Genomic DNA, 15,278 nt, shown 5'->3' with positions numbered 1-15,278 from the left:
GGATGGCTAATTTAGAACTATGCTCGAAACATTGGCCCTGATCCTATCAAGGATAATGTGTACCTTACTCGGATGTTAAAATCTAGAGTTTGGATGGCTAGTGCAAAGGTATATAAAAATAAAAAAATATAAAATAATAATAATAAAATAATATATATATATATATATATGCAAATATGGAGCAACAAATAGAGTCTATAGTCATGAAGTGTATACTAGGAGGAGGGAAAAGTTATAAAGTAGATAGTTGGCAAAATAATGACAAGTGCATTAGGGAGGTGTAATCACTAAAATGACTCCTAAATATTCCCTCCCTTACCTTTAGCCGACATTACAACCGAATGAAAGTCCTCTTGATTCCTTGAGAAATATAATGTAAAAGTAATAATACACTACTGGCAAGCTTATGGTATGTTGAGAAAAGTAAGAACTTCTTTTGTGAGAGTAAGTTGATTATGTGGAAAATAGGCCTTGTCAACATTGAAATTGTTTGAGTGAAAGGCTTTACAAAACGTAAACAAGTGAGGGCATTCATGGCATGTGTAGGATTATCTAATTGATGTGTGGTATGAGTTTGCATTAGCCCGGAAAAATAACAAAAGAGTCAGTCATTCTTTGAGCATACGTTGTACTTGGTGTAAATGTGGTGAATTGTTGCATCCAATGTGAACTACAAGATCATGATTAAAAATGTTTGGTTGATTTTAAGGTGGGTTGATAAGTCCAAGGGTTGTGAAAAAGAGTTGATAGTCTAGAGATTGTTTGAGGACAAACAAAAGTATAAGTGTGGGGTGGTGATCTTAGGCATATTTATATGCCTATGTTGTCAATATTGGCCCATGAATTGATTAGATTGAAGAATGATCTTTAGTTACTAACTTGATTTTTGGTGTAACTTGTGATGTTTGTGTACTTACACACATGATTAGTTGTTTTAGGAGCACGCGAAGGAATTGGAGTTGGAACAGAGAAAGAAAGAGCAAAGATGTGCAAGAAAATGGCCAAGGCAAAAACCACCAGTGGCTGGCGCACTGGTTGGTGCGGCGCGCCATTGGTGGTACTTTAGAGTTGATGTTGTGGCGCGCTGAGAAGCGCGACGCGCAAAGGGCTTGTAAGATCCCATACTTTTTCTCTAATCGTGCATAATATATATGGCATAGTATAGCATGGTCATATGAGGTGTATATGACTTTGTATCGTACATTGGAGATTAAGATTGCAAGTAGGTGACAATATCAAGGAACTAAACTAAAGTTTTAGGTCAAAGGGACCCCTCAAACAAAGTTCATGATAAAAGAAATGGCTCGGGTAGAACTTCACCCGATTGAAAGGTTTAACTTGTCCCATACCTTGTGGATAAGCCTATGAGTGTAAAACACGCGAAGAATAGTGTGTTATGAGGTATTATAATAGCACAAGGGTCGTATGTTAAGTTCGGAAGTCAAGAAAATTAGTTAAACTAAAGTCGACAAAAGTTATCGAAGTTTCTCTAATAATATTTTCTTAACTTTGGGTCAAATGTCTTGGATGTTTTCTCCCAATATACAAAGAGTTAGAAGTCCTATTATCCATTAAATCAAAGGTCTACGAGTCTAGTTTGGAACGCACAAAACCCCATATCGAACCGACATCGGAGTAAAAAGTTATGAACTACCATTAAAGATTGCCCCCGTGCCTAGAATCGTGATCTTTACACGTGGTAATCGTTTTCCCCTTCTATTAGCTGCGTTTGGAGCAAGTTTTTGAAGATAAAAATTTGTAGTTATTGGTGTTTCTTCAAGGTTTACACTTGGTTAACTAAGGTAATCATCTCGGGACTCTTTTATGATTGTTTTTATGAAGTTCTACGGACATTTCGTCAAGTTGAGGCCATTTGCCAAATCTGCCGATTTAAGAACAATTATGAACTGTTTATAGGTGTGTACCAGTTGTGTATATATATTGTTTTCAAAGTTTAGGATGTAAGGAACAACTTTCGTGACGAAGCTACGGCCATTCGAGCATTCAATGTAAATGTACGTTAAGGCGAAACTACGTCCCTCATTTTAGCACCATTCTTGGGAAATTCCTAAAACGCCAAATGTGATATTTTGCTATTCTCTTGCTAGAAAGACCTTTAGTGAAAGGCATTGGGATCTCAGCTGAATTCTACACGTCATTTTATCAGTTCCTTGATTATATGTCCGCACGTATGAATTCGTATTCTTTCTTGGGTGATGTAAATTAAAATGCCACGCGAGACCCTTACTACTTGTGACCAACCCTCTTTCTCCACTATGGTTATTATTAAAGAAAAACTTTAAAGTAGCTCACGACCTTCAAAACTCTCAAATATAATTTAAATGTAAACAATTAGAACACTTGGTTTTTGAAATATTTCTTTTATAAATTATCTAGGAGCCAAGTTAGGAACTAAGTAAGTCACCTTAAACTTGTTATGAATATCAACAAGGTTAGGTTATCCTTCTAAAATTAGAGTTAACTTTTCATGCTTATTTGGAAGAACATATCAAGTTCCATGAGATTGTTATATGTTATACGGAAGTTATTATGGGGTTATGAGAACAAGACTACAAACGGGCCAAGATTGGCAACAGGACATTAGTAACTCATAGGTGTTATAAATCCATGACATGACATACTATGCATTCTACTCCCGAGCTATAATCGGGAGGTATGAGGCCTATTGCCTATATTTATACGTATGAGACATAAATGGCCACAAGTTGGCAAATATGATATCGGTTCGCTACCGGAAAGCACCACTATTGGTAGTTTTTGGTTGGGTATGTCATGCATTTGCATTTATAAATATATATGTATTCACTACATATGATTATACAAACATACCATGCATATTTAAGTAGTCGGGGTTAAAGGTCAGCCATGGAGATTATTTGGGTTTCAGTTTCAGGTGGTATCTCTATTACCCTTTTAGAATAAATGTTTATGATTTTACTTTTCGCTTTACATACCAATACATTTTTATTCGTACTGACGTCCCTTTTGCCTGGGGACGCTGCTTTTGTTTTGTGCGAGCAGGTACATACAGAGACTCTAATCGACCCACCCGCTAGGATTCATGTTCAACTGTGAGTTGGTAAGCTCCATCTTATCCTGGGGCTATTAGAGGATGTTTACTTTTGTTGTACAGTTTGGGTATAGTCGGGGCCTTGTCCCGACAGTGCTTATGTCACTCATAGAGGCTATTGTGGACTGTTTCAACCTCCAGCCAATAGTCTTGGCATGTATATATAGGTGTGTGTGTAAGTAGGTATGTTTTTGGTTGTGGCCTCGTCGGCTAGATAGTATATCTTTATTTTTTTTTTGGTTTGTCTACCATTGTTTGTATGGTTATTCTCTTTCAAGTCATGACCTCTGGGTCCAGGCTTCACTTTTTAGAGGTTGTACTGCCCAATCTTTTTGCCTCACAAGTTTTGTTTAGCTAATATGTTTCAGTGGGTAACTCGATGTATTAGGGTATCGAGTGTCAGTTACGCCCTCTATTTCGGGGCATGGCAAACTTGGTATCATAGCAGGTCGTATCCCTGGGGGTCTACAAGTTGTGTCTAGTAGAGTTTTCTTTATGGGTGTGTTGTGCACCACACTTATAATCAAGAAACTACAGGGCATTTAGGAATGGTTACATTTCATTAAGCTGATAGATTGTGCTATAGTGCAAAAGTATAAGAACATTTGAAATCTAAGTCGTGCTTTATGTTTCTTATCTAACAGGCTACACTCGCTCCGAATAAGGTAGATCGAGAGATAGATATGGATCCAAAGGGAGGTACTAGCCGTTCCCCACTGGATCAAAGAGATAGATTTCCCTCGGAGGGATAAGGTGGAACTCCAGTACCCCTAGTACCAGCCTCCCCGGCACCTATTGAAGCCCGAGGAGATGCAGTACCCCCAGCCTCACCAGTTCCATTGGTACCTGAGGAAGCTATAGACACAGGACCTCCAATACCTATTGTTTCTCCATTAGAGATCTCTGGGGAGCAAGGGATGAGTGAGGCAGTTCAGTTGCTGACTAGGATGGTTTCTATTCATGAGCGACAACTAGAGTTAGGAGTACATATTCAAAGAGACCGATCGGAAAGTTCGAAGGTACGAGATTTTCTTCATATGTCCCCTATGTTATTTACAAGATCTAGTCTTACTGAGGATCCCCAGGACTTTATAGACCATATATATAGAGTATTGAGAGTGATGCATGCTTCCGTCACAGAGGCTGTGGAGTTGGCTTCTTTACGGCTATGTGTTGTAGCCATCCTTTGGTATGAGGTGTGGGAGAGATCTAAAGGACCTGATGCTCTACCAATAGAGTGGGAGGACTTCTCTGAGGCCTTCCTTTCCCACTATTTGCCACGGGAAGTTCGAGAGGCCCGTCTTGACCAATTTATCGATCTGAAGCAATGAACCATGAGTGTGAGGGATTATAGCCACATGTTTAATTCTTTGGTAAGATATGCACCAGATATTGTATGTACCATGAGAGCTAGAGTTCATCGTTATGTTGATGGTTTGGCAGATCATTTGATGAGAGATTGTAGAGTAGCATCCCTATCAGATGTTGTAGATATTTCCCGCTTACAGGCTTTCACTCAGACTACAGAGGACCTTTCTAAACGGATTCGTGATACCCACATGGATAGGGAGCAGAGTAAGAGGGCCCGTACTATAGGTTCTTATAGGGAGCCACATAGTGATTTTAGGCCCCCTTTCCATCGATATCCACCTCGGCCAACGGGTAGTTTCTCACCACAAGTGCAGGGACCGCAGTTTGATCGTTATAGTCAGTTAGGACCAGGTCAAAGCTCAGGCTAGCCTGAAGGTCTTCGACATGATCGTTCCGTACAGGTAAGACATCCCATTCCTCATTGTACACAGTGCGGTAAGCCGCACATTGGGCAATGTAGACAGGGTTTAGGTGCATGTTATCATTGTGAGTAGACATGACATTTTATTAGTCGGTGCCCGAGGTTGAGCAGAGGTGATTTAGATCAGCCTTCAAGATCCATAACAACATCTTCACCCTCAGTCTGTGCCCCACGACCAGGACCACAGTCTACTCAATGTCGTGGTAGAGGGAAAGGTGAAGGAGATATAGGTTCGAGCAGTGGTTAAAATCACTTTTACGCATTCACAGGACGACAGGATTTAGAGGCATCCCCTGATGTTGTTACAGGTATATTGACGATACTTTCTCAAGCTGTTTACGCATTGATAGACTCTGGCTCTACATTTTCATATATCACTCCATTTATTGCTAGTAAGATTTACTTGAAATCTGAGTTGTTGCTACAACCAGTTGAGGTGTCTACACCGGTTGGCGATTCTATTTTAGCTAATCGCGTCTATTGGGGTTGTACGGTATTAATTAATGATCGTCCAACCTCCGCTGATTTAGTTGAGTTGATTATGCTAGATTTTGATGTTATCATGGGTATGGATTGGTTGGCAGCTTGCTATGCTAATATTGATTGTCGTGCAAAGATAGCCCGATTTTACTTTCCAGGTGAGCCAGTCCTTGAGTGGAAGGGTAATGCAACCACACCTAAGGGTAAGTTTATTTCACACCTTAGGGCTCAGAAGTTGATTGCTAAAGGTTGCATATACCATATGGTTCATGTACATGATATTGTTAAGGAGCCCATGACTCTTCAGTCAATTCCTATCGTGAATGAATTTCCAATGGTATTCCCTGATGATCTTCCAGGAATTCCCCCAGAAAGGGAAATTGATTTCGCTATAGACTTGTTTACTGATACGCAACCTATATCGATTCATCCCTATAGAATGGCACCTGCAGAACTAAGAGAATTGAAGGAACAATTGAAGGACTTGCTCGATAAAGGCTTTATCAGGCCAAGTACTTCCCCATGGGGTGCCCCAGTGCTCTTTGTTCGAAAGAAAGATGGATCCTTGCGGATGTGTATTGACTATAAACAACTAAATAAAGTCCCTATAAAGAATAAATATCCTCTTCCACGGATTGATGACTTATTCGATTAGTTACAAGGTGCCAAATGCTTTTCCAAGATTGACTTGCGGTCTGGTTACCATCAGTTGCGAGTCAGGGAAGTTGATATCCCAAAAACAATATTTAGGATGAGGTATGGCCATTTTGAGTTCCTTGTCATGTCTTTTGGGCTTACAAATACCCCAACAGTTTTTATGGATCTTATGAATCGGGTCTTCAAACCATTCTTGGATGAATTTGTGATTTTATTTATTGATGATATTCTTATATATTCACGGTTGGAAGCAGAGCATGTAGACCACTTGCGAGCTATATTGCAGACTCTCCAAGATTGCAGGTTATATGCTAAATTCTCTAAATGTGATTTTTGGCTTACCTCAGTAGCTTTTCTTGGTCATGTTATTACAAGTGAGGGTATTACGATTGATGGACAAAAGATTGAAGCAGTGATGTTTTGGCCAAGGCCCTTGAATGCGATGGAGGTTCGTAGCTTTTTAGGCTTGGCGGGGTATTATCGAAGGTTTGTGGAGGGATTCTCTTCTATTTCTGCACCAATGACAAAATTGACACATAAGGCAACAAAGTTTCAGTGGACCGAGGCATGCGAGTAGAGCTTTCATGACCTAAAAAAAAGGCTTACCACTGCACCTGTCCTAACTCTTCTAGATGGTAATGAGGGCTATGTTGTTTATTGTGATGCCTCAAGAATTGGCCTAGGTTGTGTTCTTATGCAGCATGGTAAGGTTATTGCATACGCCTCTAGACAGTTGCGGAAACATGAGCAAAATTATCCTACACACGATCTTGAGTTGGGTGCAGTTGTCTTTGCCCTAAAACTTTGGCGACATTATCTATACGGGGTTCATATAGATGTGTTCACCGATCACCATAGCCTTCAATATTTACTTAAGTAGAGGGAGTTGAACCTATGACAAAAGAGATGGCTAGAATTATTAAAGGACTATGATGTTGACATTTTATATCATCCCGGCAAAGCTAATGTTGTTGCTGATGCGCTCAGCCGATAGTCCATGTGTAGTCTAAGTCATGTTGAAGCTGATAAGGCTGGGATTACAAAAGACATATGCCAGCTAGTTAATTTGCAAGTACACTTGGTAGATGTAGGAGGCGGAGGTGTTGTCGTTAAGAATATGGCAGAATCTTCCTTTGTGACTGAAGTGAAAAGGCGGTAACATGAAGATCCTGAGCTTAGGAAATTGAGGGAAAAGATTCCACAGCAGCAACATCCCTTATTTGAGCTAACTGGAGATGGAGTCCTTAGATACCAGGGTCGCTTATGTGTATGGACAGTTGGGAAGCTCCATACAAATATTCTTTCAGAGGCCCATTATTCTAGATGTGCATCTCACCCTGGAGCGACGAAGATGTATCAGGACCTTCGACAGATCTATTGGTGGAATGGCATGAAAAAAGATATTGCGGAGATGGTAGCTGAATGTCCTAACTGTAAACAAGTTAAAGCAGAGTATCAGAGGCCTGAAGGCCTAACCCAGTATATTGAGCTTCCGTTATGGAAATGGGATATGATAAATATGGACTTCATCACTGGTTTGCCTCGCACTCCATGAAGGTTTGATTCCATTTGGGTAATTAACGATAGGCTGATAAAATCTGCTCATTTCTTGCCAGTTAGGACAACTTATTCAACTGAAGATTATGCTAGGCTTTACATTCAGGATATTGTTCGCCTTCACGAAGATCCATTATCTATTATCTCAGATTGAGGAGCTCAATTTACAGCACATTTTTGGAGATCGTTTCAGAAAAGTCTAGTCACTCAGGTAAATCTTAGCACTACTTTTCATCCATAAACTGATGGACAGGCAGAACGTACTATTCAGACGGTTGAGGATATGTTACGTGCTTCTGTGTTGGATTTTAAAGGAAGTTGGGATCAACATCTACCTTTTATCGACTTCGCTTATAATAACAGCTTTCAAGCTAGTATTCAGATGGCCCCTTACGAAGCACTATACGGGCGGAAGTGTAGGTCCCCAATTGGTTAGTTTGAGCTCGGGGAAGCAGATTTGCTAGGTTCTCATCTAGTCCAACAAACGATTGAAAAGGTTAAGCTTATTAGAGATCGGCTTCATACAACACAGTGTCGACAGAAGTCTTATGCAGATGTTCACCGACAGAACTTAGAGTTTGAGGTAGAAGATTGGGTTTTCTTGAAAGTATCGCCTATGAAGGGCATCATGCGATTCAGAAAGAAAGGGAAGCTTAGTCCTAGGTACGTTGGATCGTATAAGATTATTTGGAAGATCGGTATGGTGGCATACGAGCTTGATTTGCCTTCAGAATTGGAAGCAGTTCATCCTGTATTTCATGTTTCTATGTTGCGAAAGTGCATTAAAGATCCTTCACGTATTATGCCCATTGAAAATATTTGTATCGCTGAGGATTTATCTTATGCAGAGGTACCAATAGCGATTTTAGATCGACAACTAAGAAAGCTTCGAAATAAAGTTGTAGCTTCTGTCAAAGTGCTATGGAGAAATATCAACGTTGAGGAAATGACTTGGGAAGCGGAGTAGAAAATGAGAAAGGAGTACCCCCCAACTGTTTATGACTTAAGGTGAGTCACATTTCGATTATTGGCAATTATTTCTTCACAACGACTTATTATATTTTAAGTAGCTTGAAGGTGAAATTTATATGTCGTCATACGAGATAGCTATGCAAAGCTTAGTAGTTAAAATTTAAAAAATTTGACTCCAGGTTTGCGACTGTAACAAATATAGACTCGCAAATAAAGTACTATGAGAAAAAGAGAGGAAAATACAACCAAGGAATTGTTTAGATCCATTAGCGGGCGAATGTTCATAAGGGGGAGAATGTAAGATCCCGTACTTTTTCTCTAATCGTGCATAATATATGTGGCGTAGTATGAAATGGTTATATGAGGTGTATGTGACTTTGTATCGTACATTGGAGATTAAGATTGCAAGTAGGTGGCAATATCAAGGAACTAAACTAAGGTTTTAGGTCAAAGGGACCCCTCAAACAAAGTTCATGATAAAAGAAATGGCTCGGGTAGAACTTCGCCCGTTTGAAAGGTTTAACTTGTCCCATACCTTGTGGATAATCCTATGAGTGTAAAACATGCTAAGAATAGTGTGTTATGAGGTATTATAATATCACAAGGGTCGTATGTTAAGTTTGGAAGTCAATAAAATTAGTGAAACTAAAGTCGACAAAAGTTATCGAAGTTTCTCTAATAATATTTTCTTAACTTTGGGTCAAATGTCTTGGATGTTTTCTCCCAGTATACAAAGAGTTAGCAGTCCTATTACCTATTAAATCGAAGGCCTACGAGGATAGTTTGCAACGCACAAAACCCGTATCCAACCGACGTCGGAGTAAAAAGTTATGAGGGTTTTACTACGGACTGCCGGGGCAGAATCCGGGTCGGATAAAAAATGTGGTATGTCGGCTTCCTTAATGTTTTAAGCCATGAAAACATTTCATTTTACTTCCAAACCAAAAATAAAAGCTTAAGAGAAGGTTCCTATGGAGTACTTGCATGATGAAGGTTAGTTTTCGACGATTTCTACCATTAAAGATTACCCCCGTGCCTAGAAACGTGATCTTTACACGTGGTAATCGTTTTCCCCTTCTATTAGCTGCGTTTGGAGCAAGTTTTTATAGATATCAATTTGTAGTTATTGGTGTTTCTTCAAGTTTTACACTTGGTTAACTAAGGTAATCATCTCGGGACTCTTTTATGATTGTTTTTATGAAGTTCTACGGACATTTCGTCAAGTTGAGGCCATTTGCCAAATCTGCTGATTTAAGAACAATTATGAACTGTTTATAGGTGTGTACCAACTGTGTATGTATAGTGTTTGCGAAGTTTAGGACGTAAGGAGCAACTTTCGTGAAGAAGCTACTGCCATTCGAGCGTTCATTGAAAAGGTATGTTAAGGCGAAGCTACGTCCCTCATTTTAGCACCACTCCTGGGAAATTCCTAAAACGCCGAATGTGATATTTTGCTATTCTCTTGCTAGAAAGACCTTCAATGAAAGGCATTGGGATCTCAGCTGAATTGATTATGTTATTTTGATATTTTGACTCGTTCGGATAAATAGAATGTTCGACATCTACACGTCATTTTATCAGTTTCTTTGATTATATGTCCACACATATGAATTCGTATTCTTCCTTGGGTGATGTGAATTATAATATCACGCGAGACCCTTACTACTTGTGACCAACCCTCTTTCTCCACTAAGGTTATTATTAAAGAAAAACTTTAAAGTAGCTCACGACCTTCAAAACTCTCAAATATAATTTAAATATAAACAATTAGAATACTTGGTTTTTGAAATATTTCTTTTATAAATTATCTAGAAACCAAGTTAGGGACTAAGTAAGTCACTTTAAACTTGTTATGAATATCAATAAGGTTAGGTTATCCTTCTAAAATTCGAGTTAACTTTTCAAGCTCTTTGGAAGAACATATCAAGTTCCATGAGATTGTTATATGTTATACGAAAGTTATTATGGGTTATGAGAACATGACTACAAACGGGCCAAGATTGGCAACATGACAACAGTAACACATAGGTGTTATAAATCCATGACATGACATGCTATGCATTCTACTCCCGAGCTATAATCGGGAGGTATGGGGCCTATTGCCTATATTTATACGTATGAGACACAGATAGCCACAAGTTGGCAAATATGATGTCGGTTCGCTACCGGAAAGCACCACCATTGGTAGCATTTGGTTGGGTATGTCATGCATTTTCATCTCTCTCTCTCTCTCTCTCTCTCTCTATATATATATATATATATATATATATATATATATATATATATATATATATTCATGGCATATGATTATAAGAGCATACCATGCATATTTAAGTAGTAGGGGCTAACGGTCAGCCATGGAGATTATTTGGGTTTCAGTTTCAGGTGGTATCTCTATTACCCTTTTACAGTAAATGTTTATGATTTTACTTTTCTCTTGAAATACCAATACATTTTTATTTGTACTGACGTCCCTTTTATATGGGGACGCTGCTTTTTGTTTTATGCGAGCAGGTACATGTAGAGACTCTAATCGACCCACCCGCTAGAATTCAGGTTCAGTTGTGAGTTGGTAAGCTCCATCTTATCCTGGGGCTATCAGAGGATGTTTACTTTTGTTGTACAGTTTGGGTATAGTCGGGGCCTTGTCCCGACAATGCTTATGTCACTCATAGAGGCTATTGTGGACATAATATTCTGGGTTTTCTTTTTGTATGTTTCAACCTCCAGCCAATAGTCTTGGCATATATATATAGGTTCGTGTGTAAGTAGGTATGTTTTTGGTTGTGGCCTCGTCGGCAAGATAGTACATCTTTATTTTTTTTCGGTTTGTCTACCATTGCTTGTATGGTTATTCTCTTTCAGGTCATGACCTCTGGGTCCAGGCTTCTCTTTTTAAAGGTTGTGCTGCCCAATCTTTTTTCCTCATAATTTTTGTTTAGCTAGTATGTTTCAGTGGGTAACTCGATGTATTAGGGCATCGAGTAATAGTTACGCCCCCTTATTTCGGGACGTGACAGGGCCACACTTCAGATTCCCTTCTCAGGCGCGCTGAGAGGTGCACCGCGCCAAGGAGGAGACTTCAGAGTCAACCTGTAGGCGCGATGAGAGGCACGAAGCCCCACGAAAGTTTTGACCTTTTCAAGTTAAAAGACTTAAAATAGGATTCCTAAGTGTAGTAGGTTTTGACTCCAAGTTATCCTACTATTATAAATAGACCCTTAAGGTTCCATAATTTGGCTGGATGTTTTGATTTAGTGTGCAAGAGCCAGAATTCAAGTTTGTAATAGGTTTTAATCCTTTTAACTCTTCTATTTTCTGGAAATTGCATGAACTATTGTATTTTCTTGTTTTCTAATAGCATGAGTGGCTAAACGCCCTAATTCTGGGGCTGTAGCTACGAATGAATTGTTGATTATGAAAGGCTTGTTGAATGAAAGCTTGGTTGTCATTATAAATTACTTATATATTCTTGTTTTAGTATTTTATGCTTGCGCATCATATGATAAATCTATTGTCTAATCTTAAAATTGAGAGATGAGGGATTAGATAGACCAGAGAATATAGAGAGCTCGGTCCACCCATTAGATTGAGGTGATTAGTGTTCAGGAGTGACGCAAAGACGAACACCTTGCTTGGTTACGAAATAGGATGAAATATAAATGCTTGTCAGTTAGTCTATTTATCCCCGCTCAATGATGTAGTTAGATAGCTAACTGGGGTAGGTGACGAGAGGCGTATAACCCAGATCATATCATTAACCCTATAAACCAGTAGCTTGACAACTGAAATTAATTCTAAGCCAATAATATGATACATGATATTCAGTATATGCTGCAGCCCTGGAATCTCTTTTAACTTGCTTGAAACATCATATTAAAGTCGTTCCCAATTAGTTACTTTCATTTAGTGCATAGTTATTAGTAGATAACTAATAAATTATCAATTCTTGAAAGGTTACTTTTACAGTTATTTGTAGAATTAAGTGTTAAATATAAATTGATCATAAGTCCCTTGGGAACGATAACTCGTTTCTTAAAGAATCTATATTACTTGCGTGACCATGTACATTTGCGTGTATATTGGGGAGCAACAATAACTTTAGGGGGGACCAAGTTAATATATGCCACACTACAAAAGTCTAAGAGAAAGTGGTCGAGATAAGGACGAAAAAGGGCATGTCTATCTCTGAGAACCTATTTGGATTCACTCTGAAGGGGTCGATTACAAAAGTTATTCATCTTGTAATAACGATGTTATAGTTAGTAACTAATTTTCTGATTCCTTAACTCCTCCACGGATATCCAGTTGCCATTTACAAAGTTATATACAATCAAAGAGTCAAGTTCACAAATAATCATGCTGAAGTCATTATTAATGCACCACTTAAGACAAGTAACAATGTACCTATCTCTGCACTATTACTTGCATGTACCTCTACCCATTGGGATGAAATATGCCATGACGAGATCACATGCACTAGTCCTGACCACTCCTTCTCCATAATTTTCATTGATATACAATCCATCTCTATTAAGCTTAACAAAGAGTAGAGGAGGTTTGACCATAATAGAAGAGGTTTTTAAAATGTCGTTTCATATAATATGCATACATCTTCCCAAGTGTTTCCCATAGTGATTTTCTTGAATTGTAACCCAATTAATTGGGTGATGTTGAAAGTGATGAGAGCTTTTGATCTTTGGATGGATGGATTTTCCGCATTATATTTCGAGCTGCATCTAGATCTTCACATTTCCCAAATGATAATAAAGGGAATAATTTTATGAATAAATATTTAACTATTTAGTATAGGATACATGTGCAATGCACATGTTCAAGAACTAGTTTCTTACAAACAATTCAAGAGAATGAAATAAGTTAAACGACAACTATTAAAAGGAAATTACTTCCTCCGTTTACTTTGACTTGTCACTTATTCCTAAAATAAATTTTATTTTTATTTGTCACTTTTGACATATCAATAAAAGACAATTAACTTTTTCCATATTTTACCTTAGTATCAAATACTAATTGTCCAAATCATTTATCAAGACCTAATACTAAACATCAATTAATATAGATAGTGTGGTAAAATATCTATATCAATAATTATTTTCTAAATGGATGTATCAAGTAAACAGTGCCAAGTAAAAATAACAGAAAACGTATTTATTAATTCAACTCTCACAACGTTTTCTTGCTTATAACACTAGCTAAGTAGCATTTGTAACACCCCGGAATTTTTTTTAGCTAAGACTCAAACCATTCTTCGTTGTGAGTAAGAATTTTACCGAGGAATTTAAATTTTCTTAAGTGATAAGGTCACTAGATGTAGCACCTTGAGTTAAAAAAAGAACTAAAGAGAATTCATTCAAGTCATTCGTAAGTTATTCTTAGTTTTGGGTCAACTTCAAACGACCATAACTTTCAGTACATGAGGGTTTAGGAGACCCATAAAATATCAAATGAAAGATCTCTGAATCCTCTTTCCAACGCCACTGAGTTTGATAAATTTTGAGTTCGGGTGAGGAAGATATGCCCGTTTGAGTTCAACATGTCCAGTTAAGGAAAGTTACCCAAATTAATGAGGGGTATTCTGGTCTTTTCTTTACCCCACTAGCCTAGCTCATTTTTGTTAACCTTTTAGGGGTCTAAACTAATTGGAATCAGTTTTAGTGATTCCTAAATTATGCTTAGAGTTTTGAGAGGATTTAAATAAGAGGAAAAAATGAGAAAATGAAGAACGATCAAGATTCTTGCAATCTTCGAGGGTTTTCACCAAGGATTTGATCCTAAGAGTTATGTAAGCTCTCATAGTGTTGGGTTCGTTAACCCACATGCCAATCATGTGATTTTAAATCTGAAATTTCATTCTTGAGGTTGAATGATTTGAGTTCTTGATGAGTTTCTTGAGTTTCGTTTTAAATAGTTAATGATGAGTTTGATGAGTTCTTGAGATGAATGTTAGGAGTCTGAGATTTATTTTTGAGTAGATTTACGTGTACTTATGTTGGGTATTCGAATCTAAGTGAGTTGGGAAGAAACCCCATTCGATTCTAGGCGAATTAGGGCCAAAAATCGAAGAAGAAAATTCGTTGAAATATTCTGGGGAGGGGATGAGGGCGGCATGTCAGAAATGCTCCCCATTTGAGTCTCTGAAGTTTAGGGGCTGGCACCTCGCTCCAGCAGTGCGCTAGGGTCGCCTGCCCCCACCTTTTTTTCGTCTAAGTTCTTTTAAAGTGTACCTTTACTCCTTACTGATTCTAACTACTCTAAACTACATTTAATCATAACGAGATTCTTCATATCATGAATCATAACTCTTGAATTCATAATTCAAATTCAAGAAAGAGTTAAGAGTAGGGTTTAAGAAAGTTTTTGAGTTAAATTGTGAATCCCTTGAGATCAACTATCGATTTGAGCTAAGTTTTGAGGAAGTAAGTATGAGATTGAGAAGAGTTGTAGCCATGAGTTCTATAATTTCATTGAGACCCTTGAATCGAGTTGTTCATGTCCATAATTCTGCATGAATTCCATAAATTGAGTATCTTTGAGAGGAGTAGTATCTCCGAGTTCTAAGTTCTTGAGTATTGAGTTCCTAACCCTTTTTGAAACTATATTTCATAATTATGGATTACCATATGTTATACATGGAGGTCCTTGAGTTGAGTCGGTCATGCCCATAATTTCGCATGAACCCTATGAGTCGAGTAGTCTTGAGATGAGTAG

General features: G+C 38.2%; 1 protein-coding gene across 1 annotated transcript in view; it reads left to right on the top strand.

Annotated features, from left to right (window-relative positions):
- The window catches only part of LOC125838739 (uncharacterized), a 212,914-nt gene extending 199,271 nt beyond the window's left edge, over window positions 1–13,643 (top strand). The window contains exon 10 of the mRNA XM_049517781.1: window positions 13,634–13,643. The gene's annotated coding sequence lies outside the window, so the exon portion shown is untranslated. The remainder of the gene's footprint in view (window positions 1–13,633) is intronic.
- Window positions 13,644–15,278: the final 1,635 nt, after the last annotated feature.

Source organism: Solanum verrucosum, unplaced genomic scaffold, assembly GCF_900185275.1.
Source record: "Solanum verrucosum unplaced genomic scaffold, falcon-dt-bn FXZP01000182.1, whole genome shotgun sequence".
NCBI lineage: Eukaryota > Viridiplantae > Streptophyta > Magnoliopsida > Solanales > Solanaceae > Solanum > Solanum verrucosum.
The sequence above is the reverse complement of the archived record's forward strand: the minus strand, read 5'-3'. Positions and strand labels throughout refer to the sequence as shown.